This window comes from Pagrus pagrus, assembly GCF_965226575.1.
Source record: "Pagrus pagrus genome assembly, chromosome: 1".
Taxonomy (NCBI): Eukaryota; Metazoa; Chordata; class Actinopteri; order Spariformes; family Sparidae; genus Pagrus; species Pagrus pagrus.
In genome coordinates, this window is record NC_140185.1 from 1,295,260 (window position 1) to 1,312,880 (window position 17,621).

The following is a 17,621-nucleotide window of genomic DNA, read 5'->3' on the forward strand; positions in this document are numbered from 1 at the left end:
GTCAGCAGAAGTCTGTAGTGTGCACGCTTGATGGGTCCCACCACATGGAAGATCCAGGTATTTTTATCGAGCCATTTTAGTTTCATGCGCCACTGAGCAGCTTTCGTAGGAATGAATGGGTTCTGTCTCCATGGCTGTGTCACTTTGTTTCTAATTTACTCCCTAATGATTGGTGATTGAATATTGTCTTGTATTTTTTTTTCTTTTTACAGTCACTGCATGTGTGAGGTTTTATTGGTTTATATGATCACAGATGCCCTTGGTGATGTATCTTGTATGTGGTCTCAAGTGGTGTCTTCATTGCACCTCATGCCCTGAAGAAGACACTTTGAGTTGAAAAGCGTTGATATTTTAATGATTAAATAATTATAGAAATATCAATTAATTTAAATTTTTATAATTTAAATTATCAGAGTGACTTGAATTCCTTGTCAGACTGTCAACCAATGCCATGGACTTCCTATATAAGTTAACCCTCTGGAGTCGACGAACGCGCCGGCGGGTCCAAAAAAAAAAAAAGATGAGGTAGCAGCAAGAGGCAGCCTCGCTGAGTCTCCGTTCGACTTGTGTCGAAAGTGCGGACTTCAAACTATATACCAGTTTTTAAATTTTGTTTATAGGCCAAGTAAAAACCAGACTTGTGATAAATAATTCACGCCATGCTTTTTCCTGAATATTGTCGTCATGTTTGGTGCACGTTTGGTGCAGGAAGAAACGGTAAAAACGGGCTATTCTCAGGAAAGTGTAGTACTTGCAAGCAAAAAAACATGGCTAAGCCTATTTTTCCTATTGGTGGAAACATGCACCACATCAACCAATCAAAATATGGCATTTGGTTGCTTAGGAACAGGGTAAAGTTGTTGGAGGGACGGCAGCGAAAGAGAGACAGCGATATCACGCTGCTAGCAATAGCGAGTTATGAGATTTGTGACATGTAGCGTGTTTGGAGTGTATAGTTAGTGTGTAGTGTGGTCGTTTTTTTTGTTTTGCGACTACTGAAAGTGGAGCAGGCAGTGCAGCTCTTCTCTGAGCTGGAAGGAGCTAAGGGGGACACGGAGCCAGTCTGAGCCAGAGAGTGAGGACTTTGACGATGAAGTGGGTGATCCATCTTTTGTTTCGGTGACACCATGGAAGTGTCAGGCCTGTGATGTGCCTCTCTGTCTTGTGGTGGACAGGAACTGTTTTTTGGAGTGGCATCAATAATTTGTGTGGCATCTTATTGTGACACCTGGTTGTTTTGTAAATGGTTGTAAATACAAAAAACACCTGAGGCATTGCCTGCATTTTAATGTAAATAGTTGTATATAACTTTGTAAATTTCAAAAACGTATGTACAAATTTCGCAAACAACAATTTATATTCGCATTCTAAGTTATAAAAATGGTTTGTTAAACATGTTTGTGGTTTTCACAGTAAACAATCAAACTTTTTCCTACTTGGATTTAGTTTTTTGTGTGATTTTAGGTCCAGAGTGTTAATACAGTATGTAAAAATGAAAAAATAACTGTGAAGTCACACGTGAGGTTGTGCTGAAAAAAATGACATCAAACAAGGCAAGGTAAACAGTTTTAAGGTGAAATATAAAGATAAAATCAAAAGTAGTCAAAAACGGCCAATTATACCCTGGACCTCAGAGGGTTAACTAGACAATCTGTCATGGTTCAGTGTCTGTTTGTTTTCGGTTTCCTGTTTCACTTTGAAATTGTACCCTTGCGTGTTGCGTCGTGCTAGTCAGTTCCTCCTGTGTGTTTTTCCGTTAATTCCCTGACCTGTCCATGTTCCTCCTCACTCCACCTGTACCTCGTCCTGTCATTAGTGTGTCTGTATATAGCCTTTGTTCTCCCTCATGTCTTGGTCAGATCGTTTTCTTTTCCCTCCGTCTTGGTCCGTATACTGTGTTACTCCGTCTTTCGTCCTTTGATGTCCCGTTCCTGGTTCCGTGCCCTCCCTATTTCACCCGACCTAGCCTCCGTCTTGGTCTGTCTTTCCCTGTGTTGCCTCCCAGCCTCTTCCCCAGTGTTTCCTCCAGGGACTCCTGGTGTCTCCCGTTTTGGTATGTTCCTAGTTTTGGTTTCTGGTTTCTCTTTTGATTTGTCCATTGCTTTTCTTTGCACTTTGTTTTAGCCTTAATTTGTTACTTTGTTTTTGTCTACTTGACTCCTTTTAGTTTTTCTGTATTTCCTCATTTTCTTGTAATTCAGCTTTGTTTATTAAAAGCTCACCTTTTGTTTCCCCCCAATCCCTGCTCCTGTGTGTGTCTGCACTTGGGTTCTCATTTAATATACCGTAAAACATAACACAATCATTGTTTACTCTTTTTCTCATCACTATAACACGGGCCTAGCTCTGCCTCTTCCACGTCTGCCTCTTCCACCTTATTTCACAGCTCCTATTCTTACTTAAACACATTTATGTGTACCGATGATTTAAACCTTTATCTGTTACACTGCAATTACAGTACAAGCAGCTGCTTACTAGTTGGTCCTTTAGGAGATATAAATCCAAGTCAGTTGAGTAGAGTGTGGTCAGGACACATTAAAGGTCAACAAGCAAATGAACCAGCTCTCGTGTCCAGCCAGGAACAAAGGAGAGAAAAGGGAGAGGAAGGAAGTGATGAGCATTCCAGCACATTCCAGTCGTCATTAATCCACAACTGAATAATAAACATGAACTAAGCTGTGACTAAATTATGACAATGCTGATAATAGCAGCAGATTGAGCTTACTCAGCAGGCCACATGGTCAAAATTACATTATTCCAGATGGATATCTTGTCTGGGTTCGGGTTTCCTTTGAACAGAGCTTCCTCTGAGGTGGTGGAGGACCAGGGGGTGGGATGATTGACAGTGAAAGCCTGTTCCTGGTGTTGGCACTGTTGCTGGTAAGGATTTAATGGACTAAAATGTTGTCCAAAGTTCGCTGAAACATCAACCAGAGCAGAAGCTGTGGTGTCTACCGCTTCATTTTCCACACGAGAGGGGAATGAAAGATCCCCAACAACAGTATATAAAAATACATTCTATGCAGACCCACAGTTGTTCAAGGGGCCTCACTCATGCAGTGCTATGACCCTGTCTCTGATGTATACACATGATAAGAGCCATCTCAACAGGCTGGGATCACAGACAGTTTTGTTCTCATTAGTCTTTTCTAAACAGGATTTCTGGCACACCAGCAGATGGAGGATTTTCTTAAAAGGAACCCCGGCTATGAAGACTTGTAGGCCCTAATACGCCACAATTGTTCTCTTGTACTAAAATATGTTGTTAGAAGCACATAAAATATTGCCATTGCTTTAAAAATATATAATATTTAGTACATATTTTGACCTACGTAGGACGCCATGCTTTCCGCGCGCAATGCACTCTGGGGGCGATGACGTAGAATGGTTGCACTTGGTAGAATAGCTATTGACGCTAGTGTTTGTTTACGTGCCCAAAGTTAAAATTTCAAGTAAAATGCCACATTGTGCTGCCTTTGGATGCGATTACCAGTCAAAAGGCCACAAGGGGAGTGATGTGAGTTTACACTGCTTTCCTACTGACAAGAAGAGGAGAAAGGAGTGGGAAGATGCCTGTGGACGGACACAACTTCCCAAAGATCCGCGGCTGTGTTCTCGACATTTTTCTCCAGATGCATTTGAGGCTTTTATTCGACCACAACTGCTGAAAGAGCTCACCGGAGCGGCTGGGTATAAACGGAGACTAAAATCAAATGCTTGTCCGACAATTTTCCCACATAAGGAGCCCAAACGCCCTCGGGGAGCGAGTGAAATGCGCGTTAAAAAGCGCCAAAGACAAGAGACGCTGGATGCTCTCCTGAGCAGACAACCCGCTACTGCAGTTGCCGCTTCTGTAACATTAGGCGAACCATCGGACACGCCACTGGTCACAGAGGAAGCTGATAATTCACCTCTTCAGTCAGTTAAGCAATCAGTAAGTAAGTAATCAAACTCAGTTTAATACATGATACTGTTTATTCAACACATCTTTAATATAAGGCGGGACCACTAAGCAATCTGGACAGCTCCGTAGCTGCTCCTAGTTGACCGGCAGGAGGATCAGCAACCTGGACAGCGCCGCGGCAGAGTCCCGACAGTTTTACATTACAGTGATGTTTAGAGGCTACCTATTGGTGACCCGGTTCCGATTGGGTAGGGCAGCACTCTCCCGGTCGTGGAGGCTGACGAGGGCAGCCCATAAGACGTCTCGGTTGAGGCAAACTGCATCAAAGTTTTCGTGTGCTGTGATGCACGGGATATCTGCAAAAATGACCAAAGTCGTGCGTTTCACCTGTATATCCTAATTATCTATGAAGCACACGACAGCTCTGGATACAGCTCTCTCAATCTCCAAAATTATTGATATTGGAATAAGTTTGATCACACAATAGCTTACCGTGAACATCTGCTAACAAAAACTGGAGCTCTTGACAACAAACACTCTCCCTCTCAGTTACCATGGAGACACAGTTGCCGCACATACACCACCGGTTTTGTCCCACTCTCGCCTCATCCCGTCTTTCTTGCTCTTCATTTTGATGCTCGTTTTGTGAAACATTGTCAGTGCTGTCCTCCTCATTAATGTTTCGCTCGGGTTCAAATTGAAAAGGCTGAACTGATGACATGTTTATGTCGCTGAACAGTCACAACAGGGTCCCAAAGCCGGTCAGTGCAACCATATGACGTCACTACCCAGAGTGCATTGCGACGTTAACAACAATGGCGACCTACGAGTTAAACTATTTTTACAAATTTTATAAAAACGAAGTAATCAAGAAGGTTTTTTATATCACTTTATTATAACTGATACTAACATTTATCTTTTAAGAACTACAAGTCTTCATAGCCGGGGTTCCTTTTAAGGTCAGCTGGGTGTAATCAACAAATCAAATATAACTCCAACTTGACTTATTTAGCTCTATTAAACAGTGAATCCTCATTCTTTTTTTCTTGTCTCTCACTGTATTCACAGTGGGCTGTCAAGTGTAGTAGATGACAAGAGGCTTTCATACGTTTTGATAAAAAAAATAATGACCAAATTGACAGTGGATACTGTAGGTCTGTGTTTAAAGTTCAAACCCTTCAACTTCTATCCTCCATTGCAGAAATCGCCTTGTTAAGCTCAAGAATAATTCCATTTCATTGGAACTTGGGTCTTATTTTTGACAAGTTTTGGCCACAATTTGGTCAATTATGATAACATTGTACTCCAAGTAATTGTTGAGATCTGGGAACACCACAACATTTCTACAACAAAGTCTGACGGGACAAAGTAAAATTATCTGACAGGCTCTAAACAGTTAACAGTTTATCCCAATTATCTAAATTACATCATTTAAAGCTACACTGACTTAGTTGGTATGTTGGTAATTATCCTTCATTTCACAGGAAAACAGTGTGTGCCGCAAGACTCTGCAGCAGCACAGGGCTGTTGGAATTAAAACATATTTGAATGTGTATTACTTTTTTATAAATGCATTGGCTAATGTGAGTGCTTTGTTTCTGGCAGAACAGCACTGGCAGGGCACAGAGTAGGGTTGGGATGAAAAGCCTGCCCTGAAAAAAATGCCGAACTTACATTAACTTGACATTAGCTAGGTAGCTAACTTAATGCTACGATAACAAAAGGTTGACAGAGCTAACAGCAAGCATACAGGGTGATAAAAGCACAACTCACATCAGCAACAGTCAGTGTCTGGCCAATCTCCTTCAACAAATCCTTCCAGCTTTTCCGTCTCTGTTATGATATCTCCTTGCCGTCCCACATGTGAAGTCGAAATGCTATTGTCAGTTCTGATAATAGTTTTCTTTGCTATCCTGAACCTCAGATTGACGCATGTAATGCAAAACCAAAGTTCAATTCAGTTTTTCAGAGAAACTTTTAGTCATTCGCTATTTGCAAGCTGACTGGTGTGTGAGTCAGTGACACTATGGCAAGCACAAATGAAATGCCAGAGTTGAAAGACGTGTCTGTGTTCTTTAAATCAGTTGCTTGCAGCGGACATAGAACACGCTAAATTTATTTCTTAACCTATTTCCCGCCATGCGAAGAGACAACGCTTTATCAACATCCGGTGGTGGTGCGTAAATAAAGAAGGAATTTGGGATGCGGTCTATTGTTGTTTTCTCTTTTGTTACAACTGTTTCCAGCGCATTTGTGATGTGAAATGTGACTTCAGTGATGTACAACGTCACACTTCAGATAAAAATCACAGGCAGGCTGCCTTGCCTGCGGGAAGTTGGAATGGTGTCAATAGGCGATTTTTAACGGGTTGACCCGGATTAAAAAAACCTGTGTAAACCCGCTAATTTTGGTGGAAAAGCAGCAGTAGATGAATAAGAAATATACCGTTAAGCATTTGTTTTTGTTTTTTACCGCTGTGTCGTACTTACACTGAACTTTAGCTAAATAGAAGTGTAACTTATGATAAAAATAAGTTACGACTTATGAAAAGCTACAATCAGTGGATTATAAAGGCCAGCCACATTTATCCATCAGGCTTATGTCGGCTTGTTTGCTGTTTAACCAACAGTTGGATTACAGGGTCGATATACATTTTGTCAATGACCATTCATTGTAGAGACGGAATGTGTCAGCTCGTTAGCTTTGAAATGGAGCTGAATGCCAGGCTAGGCAGCTAGCCTCTGCCAAAAGACGAAAACAATAGTAACTTCAAATTTTTTTTATTCACATGTTGTGTCATCTTAACTGGCTCACTAGCCACTTGCCTTCAGAATTGAAAAAAGTGTTGCTGCTATGGCATCACTCTGAAGATGGGACTTAGTATGTGGATAAGCTAGGTGTTGATGGTCAACAAATAATAAGTGTATGCTGGTTGCTTGTTAAACTACAATGTCTCATTTTCTATTTTTTTCAATAGAAAATAGCAACTTTTCACCTTTCCCCCTCCTAGTGCTTCCCTGTGGTATTACTGTTGGTGCTACTGTTAAACAGAAAGCATTAGCAGCATGGCTACCACTAGCAGTCTGGCAACTGACCAAAACAAAAAACAACTAAGTAAGATCAGATCATAAGAAGAATCTCAGTGCTATGAAAAGGCAGTATAAAACATGTGGTTGCATTAATAAGTAGGCAGGTTTTGTTACTTACTGATCTGAAAAGTTCGGTTTGAACCCAGTCCCAGTGGTAAGGTGGAACGCATATCAACCAGGGAACGGACCTTGACACAACAACGGCTATCTCCACCGAGTGAATGCCCGTCCTTTCACTCTTGTTTTACCTACCTTCTCTTCCTCTTCATCTTCTTTGCCTCCTCCATCACCGGGGTTCCACCGTTACCTGGGGATTGTGACCAGGGAAAATAATGCCTCTTCCTGTTTTGGTTTCGCAATGACAGACACGCTTCTTTTGTGCCATAATGTGAGCTTCATTTTCTTTCTACAGCCAATACACTGTGCAACCAGTATTTACTAAATTAAAGCAAAGAAGTTGTCGATTGCCAATTATTACAATTTATTTTGTCTGCTGTTGAGCAATTAGTAGTTATAAATTAGGTAAGTTATACTGTAAATTATGAGTAAGGGCTGCATTGAAGGGCCTACCAGTACCAGAAAAGGACTCATTCATAGAATGTTGTGTTGGGAGACAACTATGGAAGGCAGAAGTGGATAAATATTCATGATGTTGCACTCATTCTATTATGATGTGACGTTGACTGTGCAACTGTCAGATTGTCAAAAGGTTAACAAACACAAGAAATCGTGTTCCGGTCTTTGCATTGTTGCACTTCATCCCATTTACACACCTCTGACAGCTGATTCAAACCCCACCAACTCTTATGAGCACTGCAACACTTTACTTGAGCACTGTAGCACTTTATTATATTGTATGTCCTTGGTTTCGTTGTGTTTCTCAATTCATTGTAGCACAACTCCAACAAGAGTTGTGCTATGTTTTATTCGTTTTTTGTTTTTTTTTGTTTGTTTTTGTTTGTTTGTTTGTTAGTTTTTTTGCTGTTCGACTTCTTTGTTTGTTTCTTTGTGTGTATTACTGTCTATCTGTTGTTTTTGTTCTCAGTAGTGTTTTCATGTCCCTTGTGTCATTGTATATTTAAATGGCTTTTAAACATCTTGCCAGAGGACTACAGTTGGAAATTAGCCTCTGGCTAACACTGGCACTTTTACGGTTACGTTCATTGATGTGCACTGTCCTCTTTAAATAAAGGTATAAAAAATAAAAAATAAAAAAAATAAAAATGTATGAAATGTGTATTAGAAGGGGGGTTTCCAAAACTATTCAGGCATCCAACAAGCAATTCTGATGAAGCTTACTTGCAGCTTAAATGATTACATTTTTTAAATAACTTGCCCAAAATGGTTAGAAGAGGAGTGGATTTAGATGTGTTTCACTGAATTTAAAGAACACAATATAAGCATATTACTTAAAAGTGCATGATGCCAGAAAATAGCTTTTCTTGGTCTGGTGGTATGCTCTTTATGCCTCTGTCTTTCTCTCTGTGCCCTTTTCCTTCTAGTCCCTGGCTGTTCTCTGCAGTTTCTCCCCCTCTGTCATAATTTCTACACACAATGGCACCAGCAAACTGCATTCCTCAAAGCCATACCTCATAGCTCGTTGGCATCACAGACAATGTTGTTTTCAGAGGAGGGTGAGAGGAAAAGCTTGTCCGGTTGTTGTTTGTGAGTATGGAGGAATAGGAAGCTGGTGCTGGATGGTGAATCAGCATGGGGGCAGGATGGGTGAGACGGGAAAAGGCAGAGCTAGTACTGTAGATGTGTTGTGTTTGAACAACTGTCCCTGCAGCAAGGCAGAAGGATGACAGGAAGAGGCTGGCACAAGGAAGGCCAGGAGACAATTAGGCAGAGGTCAAGGACTGTAGGTCTCACTTTGTCACTACTCCTTTCTTCTTTCTTTATTTTACTCTTACCTCTGTCATTCTCCTATCCCTCATTGCTTTGCCCCACTCTGTTTTGGGTGATACTGCCAATTAAACAATGCCTTCTTTTCAGGCATTTACCTACTATATATATATATATATTGTTACAAAACAAAAGCCTGTAGAATGTCAATGACAAAAAGATGGGGTATGTTAGTTCAAATCCAGGAAAAGAAACTGTTTGGGAAGGAAGAGACAATTAGCTGAGGTCAAGGAAACAAAGCTCTAAATCTTGCATGCCTGGAAAAATACCCGGACAATAAAAGGCAATCAAGCGTGATTCTGATCCCACATCTGCTTGTGATAATCCACGCAACTAGCGTACAGCCAATCACAACCCCTTTTTTCTGCTGTACAGATAACATTCTTTCACCTTTGACTTTACCACACAGAAGTTGGTCAATAAATAAGTTGTAGATATAAATATAATCATTATTTTATATTCACCAAACCAGACGTAGGAGATGCACCCACAGATTTAAACAGCTACCTGCCCAGCACCAAACATTGCTACTGACAGACCTCTGTCACCATTAATTCAATGATATATTATTAAATACACCTGTGCACACCACTCTCTGTGTTTACAGTAGAGCTCTGAGTATTCATTAGTCTTTCACAAATTTAATAGTTGCGGCTTCAGCCACCACACAGATTTCATGAAGCATAGCTTAGCGAAGATGTTGTTACCTTCAGGGCTTACCACTGTCAGTTTACTCAGCTGCTAGGCTAAACTGTGTAGAGTGTGTGTGTTTGAGTGTTGAGTGTTTTCTTACTTCTAGACATATTAACTAGACTTAGTTTAAACTAAATAAGACACATGCTTACAGACATATCAGGGAAAATCTCCTCACTCATACAGACAAGTATACATGTGACCATGGTTACCAAATAATCTTGCATGATTATGTGTAACTTGGGTCACTGACTCCTCAACATTACCAATGATCAGGAGGTGGATTCAAAAGTTTTTTAGTTTTTCAATTCATGCTAAAATCATATATAACAGGATCGTGTGGTTGGATTTTATGCTTTCACACAACAAACAAACTGCATAAGAGTTCACTTTCAAGGGGAACAACATGCTCCTTTTAAAGTGGTCTTGTTGCGTTTGATTGACCGCTTTAACACAAGCCAACAACCCAAACCGAGTGGGAAACACACCAGTTTGTTTCAACCCCATCAAACATGTCAAGTGTGAAGGCCCTGCTCGTGATTGTGATTGATCACAGGATGAGCATTACCTTCAAATAACTGCATGGCTGTGTGACTGCAGCCTCATCAAAATTCAAAGTGCCAACTCATAACAAGTTAATTCATTTGTGCATCCTTGTAAAGCACATGGTGCAGGACCCTTGATGGCATTGTGACTAATTCCACTTTCAGTCAGTAACAAGACAAACACTTTAACCTCCACAAATATTTTTGAATAAAAATGGAATATGTCATGTGAATATGGTCTCTTGGTCGCAAACCCAAAGAAAATGATCAGCCCAATTCAGCTCAGTTCCTCTCAGCTCTCATGAACAATGTGGTATCTTACAGCTCATTGTTTTGGTTTTAACTTTACTGCTCACTCTTACTGCTTTACTCAACTTTGTTTGCAGCAGCACTTTATTAGATATTAATATGACTATGCTGTAGCTACAGTTGACAAATCAATTACCGCAAGTTACGCTGTCACAAAGACAACTAGGTCACTGCCGTATTCCTCAAAGTAACAACTACCAACAACACAGGACAAGAACACATGGGTTTCTTCATTTATTTTGTCTATATTGGAAAAAAATGAGAGTAGATAGAAATGGTACCAGACCGCCAGACAGACTGGATCACCAGTGAAACTTAATTTTCCCATTATTCTATAGCCATTACACCATGCAATCAACATTTACTTCATAATGATATGTTAAAGAAAAAAAACTTATCTATTGCTAGTTTAATGTAAGGGAATATGATTGAATCATCCATTCATGTCAACTGGACAGCAAGCCATGGCACATCTCTCTTGTGGGATTAGGTTATACTGCTACATGCTATACTAGGTTATATAAAATTTAATGGTGTAACATAGGTAACATGGTAGCTTCCTTCATTTAAAACTTTCCAACCACTGCATGGGCCGCTGTGACTCAGGAGATAGAGCAGGTCATTTTCTAATTGGAAGGTCGGTGGGTCCATGCCTGGATCCCCCAGCTGCATGCGGAAGTATCCTTTGGCAAAATACTGAAACCCCAAATTACTCCTGATGAGCAGGTCAACACCTTGCATGGCAGCCTCTGCCATCAGTGTATGAATGAGTGTGTGAATGGGTGAATGTGACAAGTGTTGTATAATGCTATGATGGTCAGTAGACTGGAAAAGTTCTGTATTAATTCATTTACCAAGTCCATGTCGTGTGGATTACCTTTTACTAAATGCAACTTTAATAGAAAACCATCATCTGTGGACCTCATGCATCAGTAAAACTTTATCATTCACAATTAGCAACACTGCAGCTGTGAGCAGCAGGGTTTACGCTATCATATCAACTCTCACTGTGAAACCTTTTTATAAGACTTGCAGATTCCAGTGTGTCAGTATTTCTCTCTTCATTCACAATGAAAATGAGATAAAGAAGCAGATGGTGCAAGAGCTACACAGTAATAATCAGTGGGATTGGGGACATAGTCAGCAAGGGAACAAATTAATTAGGATATGTGCTGACACAGTCATCAGGCAGAAATGATCCTACATGAGAACACAATCTCTCACCACCATCCACCTCAGCTCCACTGATGTACACAGAGGTGTGTGTATTTGCCTCCTTCTTTATAAAATCAACAATCAGCTCTTTGGTTTTGCTGACATTGAGCAGTAGATTGTTCTCTGTGCACCACTGCAAGATGGTTGATTTCCTCCTGATATGAACTCTCATTGTTGTTTATAACGCTGCTGCTGATGGTGGTGTCCTCCTCATACTTCACAATAGAGTTCTCCTGATGTCTGGGAGTGCATTCATGAGTGTACAGTGTGAACAGCAGGGGGTTGAGCACACAGTCCTGGGGGGCTCCAGTGTTGAACACTAACGTAGAGGAGGTGGGCCAATTCGAACTCTCTGGGGTCTGCTTGCGAGGACGTCCAATATCAAGTTGCAGAGTGTTGTACTCAAGCCAAGAGTGTTTAGTTTTCAGTTTCATGGTAAGATTGTGTTTAACGTTGAGCTGAAGTGACATACATACATGCATAAAAATGCAGTGGGGGCATACTCAACCTGTTCAGTTAAAAGGTTAGTGTGTGACAATGATAATATTTAGAATCGTTTGAGCAACTTGGACCACAAGTTTCAGGTTAGGATGCCACCTTGTATTCCTTCACATCTCCCACAGCAACAGCATTGAGCCTCTAACAGCAGCATGTCTGCCCAAAGCAGCATTGATGGATCCACCAACACATGGTTTCTAGCTCGGATATTATGGTCACAGTGAGGATTATATCTTTGATATCCAAAGCCAGCCTTGTTATGAAGCTTGTCACTACTTCCATCGTTTCAACGATGTTTTCAGAGCTGGACTGGAAATCATCCTGGTACATCACTCAGTGCCTCCTGTAGCGTAGCCTTGATATGGCATTCCAGAGCCTGCCTGTCTTGACACCACAAGATCCCATTCGTTTTTTGATGTAATAGTATTTAATATGAGGAAGATTTCAGCAGTGATTTTACTCGCCAAATGGCGGGGGAGAATTAACCATGTAACCCACCTTGAATGGAGAATAACAATGGTCCAGAGTCCTATTCTTCTGGTAGGACACATGATGTTGGTGATACCAGTTTGGCAGAGCTCTTTAAATGGTCTGCCATGCCAAATCCTCAGTCACAACAGCAGCAGGATCTAGTTACGTGTTCAAGTGCCAGCACAGAACACCATGCAGCTCGAGCAGTGGTGTATGTGCATCTGCCTGTGGTGATACCTAGATCGGAGATGACAACAAAAATGAATTCCCGGGGAAGGCAGAAGGGGATGGCTTGAGACAGTCGGATGCTCAAAGCCAACCGAGCAAGAGCAAGAGACAGTTGTCATTACACCAATTGTTGTTTGGCAACTCCTCTGCTCCATGACAGAGAAGAACTGCAATGGTGGCACCACTTGGACCTACATATACTAGCTACTATTGGTACTTTCACAAAATACTGAAAGAATGAGATGTTGGTAAATAATCATCAATAGTGTGGATATAATGACTAAGTGGGTTAATGCAAGTATTAGAACAAGTAGAACAGTCTGGTAAATTCAAAAAATGACAAAATTCAGTGGGAAATCCCCCTACTACTACCACCATAACTAATCAAAAAAGGAAAATAAACATATCATATACATAACCCAATAGGCTCTATCCACCTTATTATGTTAAATGCTAAAAACATGATTCAGATACAATGCACATAAAGCAGCCATCCTTCTGATAAATCCTGAGCTCCATCAGAGTTATTTCAGTTATTTCAGAAACTAAAAGTTGAATTCTGTTGCCTCTGAAGATTTTCCTCTGTCCTGTCACCTTTATAACTACAGTTTTTAGTTTCGCTGCTCAAATGTGCCAGTGAGATACAGATACAGCCCCCTAAAACTTCTTCCCTGACGGGGCCCTAACCGATCCGTGACAGATCTGTGCTCGCACCTGGTTAAGTCCTTGACTGGAATGACATCCTTCAAGATGACGTGGTGAATGCGGGGTCAAATTGTAATGCCCCTAAGCACCATGTGTGGACACCAGTTGCAATGGTTTATCTTTCCACTGGGAGGAGCAGTGATGATGGAAGCTGAAGCACTACTTCAGTGTAAAAGCATAAAATTAGCTGTATTACTGTATGTATCATAGGCATACAGTATTTGATGTGTATGAGAGAGTGTGATTCCCACATAGAGCATATTTAATGATTATTAATCTACCATATCATAAAGTCATCAATATTATGATTCAGCTTTTTGTTTTTCAACAGTACTGCATGAAAGTGAAAGTAATATGGCTGGGGAATTAATAATTTAACAGGAAGGAAAAAACTGTGTGTGCGGCACTCGTCTGGGTGGCTGACTTTATCTGCAGTGGTACCAGGACAAACTATTAAAGTGTAAGGTTTTTTCTTGTCTGGTATTGAAGTTCTATAAATGTTTTTTTTTGCCATAGTGAAAATGTTGTTTTTGAAAGGCTAAATGCCAACAAATATGGATTGAAGCTGAGGTTATTATATCAATCTTTTTTCAATATACTTTTACTTTTGGACTAGGTGACAGGTGTATTACAGTCATTTTAAACACATTTTCAGCAGAAACGATTGAATTAAACGCTGTATAATTTTAAAGATATTTTTATCAGAAATTCCCCCCTCAGTGGCAGCTGATGAAAGAGATGCAATCAGTCCATAAAAGTGTGTTCACAAAAATCCTCTGCTTATCTTGAGAGGTGAGAGCCCCAAACCTCCCCCTTTTATGTCGGTAAAAGTCCACCAGAGTGTGTCATCTGGTCACTGTAGGGGGCACACGAGGGGCGTCTTGGAAAACTCTGATCAAACTGTCTAAACGTGCTGATAAAATATAAACCAAGAATATATTACTACACTGTTTATTCATCCAATAAAATGTCTTATTTGTATTCTGGTATTTTTGCACTAATTGGATTTTGGATTCTATGTTTTTTAGATTTCAGCTTATTATCAAAAGCTTGCTTTTTGTTCTTAACCCTGCCTGCCTCCTGAGTGTCTTGCATTTGGGTCCTCACTTTTTTGTTACACGTCACAGAACGAACTGACCAAAAAGATGGACTATAATCCCTGGTTACAGGAAGCTCCAGGCGCAGCTGAACTCTTATCCAGAGTGGCTGTTCTTAGAGAGACTTGTTTTGCCATACCAAACTCCAGTGGCTCCCATACTGGACTTAGCATGGAGCTTGCTAAGCCTCAGCCCTGTGCACCCAGCTCTCAACCCCAGGTTACCAGCTACCAGCCCAAGCTGCAGCCTCTAGCCAAACCTGCTGCAAACAACCTGCAATCCCAACTGTAGGGCTCGGTTTAATCAGCTTCCAGCCAGCACCTCTGTCTGCTAATCACCCATCAGTTCCAGCTCCACTATTGGCTAGCCACCAGCCTGCTAGCCTCCCATCAGCTCCAGCTCCAGTGTCAGTTAGCCACCAGCCTGCCAGCCACCCATCAGCTCCAGTTTCTCCACTCCAGCCACTGTCCTGTCAGTTCCAGCGTCTGGGGTCCCGGCCAACGTCACTCCAGTTCCAGTGTCGGGTGTCCAGGCCAACATCACTCCAGTTCCAACGTCAGGGTCCCAGCTGACATCTATGCTGACTCTGGGTTGGCCAACACCCTGTCTGGTCCAGAGCCTCATTCTGGGTTGATCAATGCATCTCCAGCTCCTGAGTTGGCAAAGTTCTCATCTGTTTCTGGGTTGGTCAATGCAACTCCTGCTCCCGAGCCTCTTCCTGGATTGGGCGACTCCCCATCAGACTCTGGTTCCCAGTGGGTGGCCTGGCTGACATCCATCAGTGGTTCCCCCGAAGCTCCTGTTCCTCTGTCGGTGCCCCGGCCGACAAAAGCCCCTGTTGACAGCCTCCTACTTGGCCTCCAAAGGGCTTCCACCTTCACCGCTGGCCTCCTGCCAGACCTCCTGGAGCTTCTGCCCTTAGTCACGACCTGCTGGCCGCCCCCCAGCTGGCTCTGTCCCTCGTCCTCTCCTCCTGGTTGCCCCCCCAGACTTGATCTGTCCCTGGTCCCCACATCCTGGACGCCCCCTGGACTTGCCCGATGGCCAAATCACTTGAGTATGTTTTCAGAAGCATAGTGTAGTGGCCTGTTTAGCTGTAATACCATGTTGTTTGACACCAGCTGGGGAATATCAGAGCCCCCTCTCTCTGTTTTCTCTGGTATTGTAGCAACAATTGAAAAAATATTTGTGTCTTTCTACTGAATAGACAGCCCACTTTTATGCAAGGGCCATCTCTGCAGCAGTTAAGTACTTCTTTAAGTAAAAGTACCACAAAAGTAAAAGTATACCTACTCATTGAAGGTGCGCTATGTAGCCTTGGGGAAGAAATTTTAATCAGAAGATAAAGATATTCATTAACTGATTTTATATGCCTTAACAAACTAAATAAACCCACTGTCTCTGTTTGCATGACTGAATAAACAAATGGTCAGAATAATAAATATCATATTCTTGAATTATAACTATTGATGCATGGGTGTTCATAACTTTAGGGCTGCAGCAAGTAAAGGAAAACTAATTGTAATACCTTTATATACTGCTGGGTGGCTTAACCTATAGCCTGATAATATAACCTAGCTACAACTTTAGATTATTGATATAAAATATAAACTAAGTAAAGTAACCAGTAGGCCTAATGCGAACTAAACTAACTAAAGCTTTGAAATAAATGTCGTGGAATAAATGTGTAATATTTGCCTCTGAGATGTAATGAAGTAGAAGAACACATTTTAGGTTTGTGAGGGAAGCGCCATTTCATGGGTTTAACACCCTGCAATTGAATGAATGGGTGCATTTACAGTGGAATTTAGGCACACCCTCAGGAAGAGGAGGGACTCCCAGTGGCTGGGAATCGACTGGGAACCGGCTGGCAGTCGGCTGGCAGCTGAAAGGCCTTTGGTTGGGATGGGAAAATTGAGGTGGCTGCAACCGTAAATACATGCATGGAAATGTTTTAAATGACTGAAAGCAGCCTCTCTAATCATAAAAAAGCAGAGTGTACATGACCCCCCATCCCAGAAAAATATGATTTGCCACTCCAGTATATCACTGTAAACACAACTACCAGTGTTTGCAGTTTTGATGTAGTTATTCTTATCTGGCAGGGTGTTGGAGTGTTTGAGCTACATCAACACATTTGGGGTCCTCTTCAAGTTGCCTTTGAGAAAATTTCATGTAGTTGTCCGTGATATTTGATTTTTGCCCTTGCAGAATTACATTTTTAGTTGAGGTTAAAAGACTGGCTCATTACACCTCATATATACTTTATGTACTTAGGGCCGGATCTACTAAGATCCCAAATTGCTTGTACTAATCTGCGTGCGCAATCTAGAAATTTGCGTGTGGGGTTGAACTGCAGTTTGCGGGCGATTTACTAAGAGTGATTGCGTTAATGACAACACAACAGGTGCAAACGTGTTGGAGACACACCTATTTAAATGAGGGTTTAGCGTGTTTCATGGTTTTCAGCATGGCGAGTTTGAGAGAGCGAAAGCGCAAAGTGAAATTCGACCCTTCAATCATTTCAATGAGCTGCAGCAAAGGGATCTGACGGTCGCGCAAAGGAATGCCGTGTGGGAGAAAATTGGTGAAAAAGTTAATGCTGTTGGAAAAAACTGGCGAACAGTGAAAAGGAGATACCAAGATATCAGAGGAAGAACAAAAGAAAAAATGGCGTATAATAATATAAATATAATAATAATAGTAAACTTGCAAGGAGTTTTGTTATTGCAGGTATTGCGTGACTCCTTCTCGTAGCTGGCTCCAAATCCGCTCTGAGTTCCTCCAACAGCTCCAAAATGGCAAGGCTGGATAGGTGATATGTTCTAATAATAGTTTCCTCTAGGCATGGGCCGGTATGAGATTCTGACGGTATAACCTTAGTCAAAAATATCACGGTTTCACAATTTCACGGTATTATGATTACAGCTCTAAAATGTGTATTTTGAATGTCTGTGTTCAA

General features: G+C 41.4%; 1 protein-coding gene across 2 annotated transcripts in view; it reads right to left on the bottom strand.

The window, feature by feature from the left end:
- adamtsl3 (ADAMTS-like 3) overlaps window positions 1-17,621 on the bottom strand; it is a 432,074-nt gene that overhangs the window by 402,892 nt on the left and 11,561 nt on the right. The gene's annotated exons all lie outside the window — the stretch shown is intronic.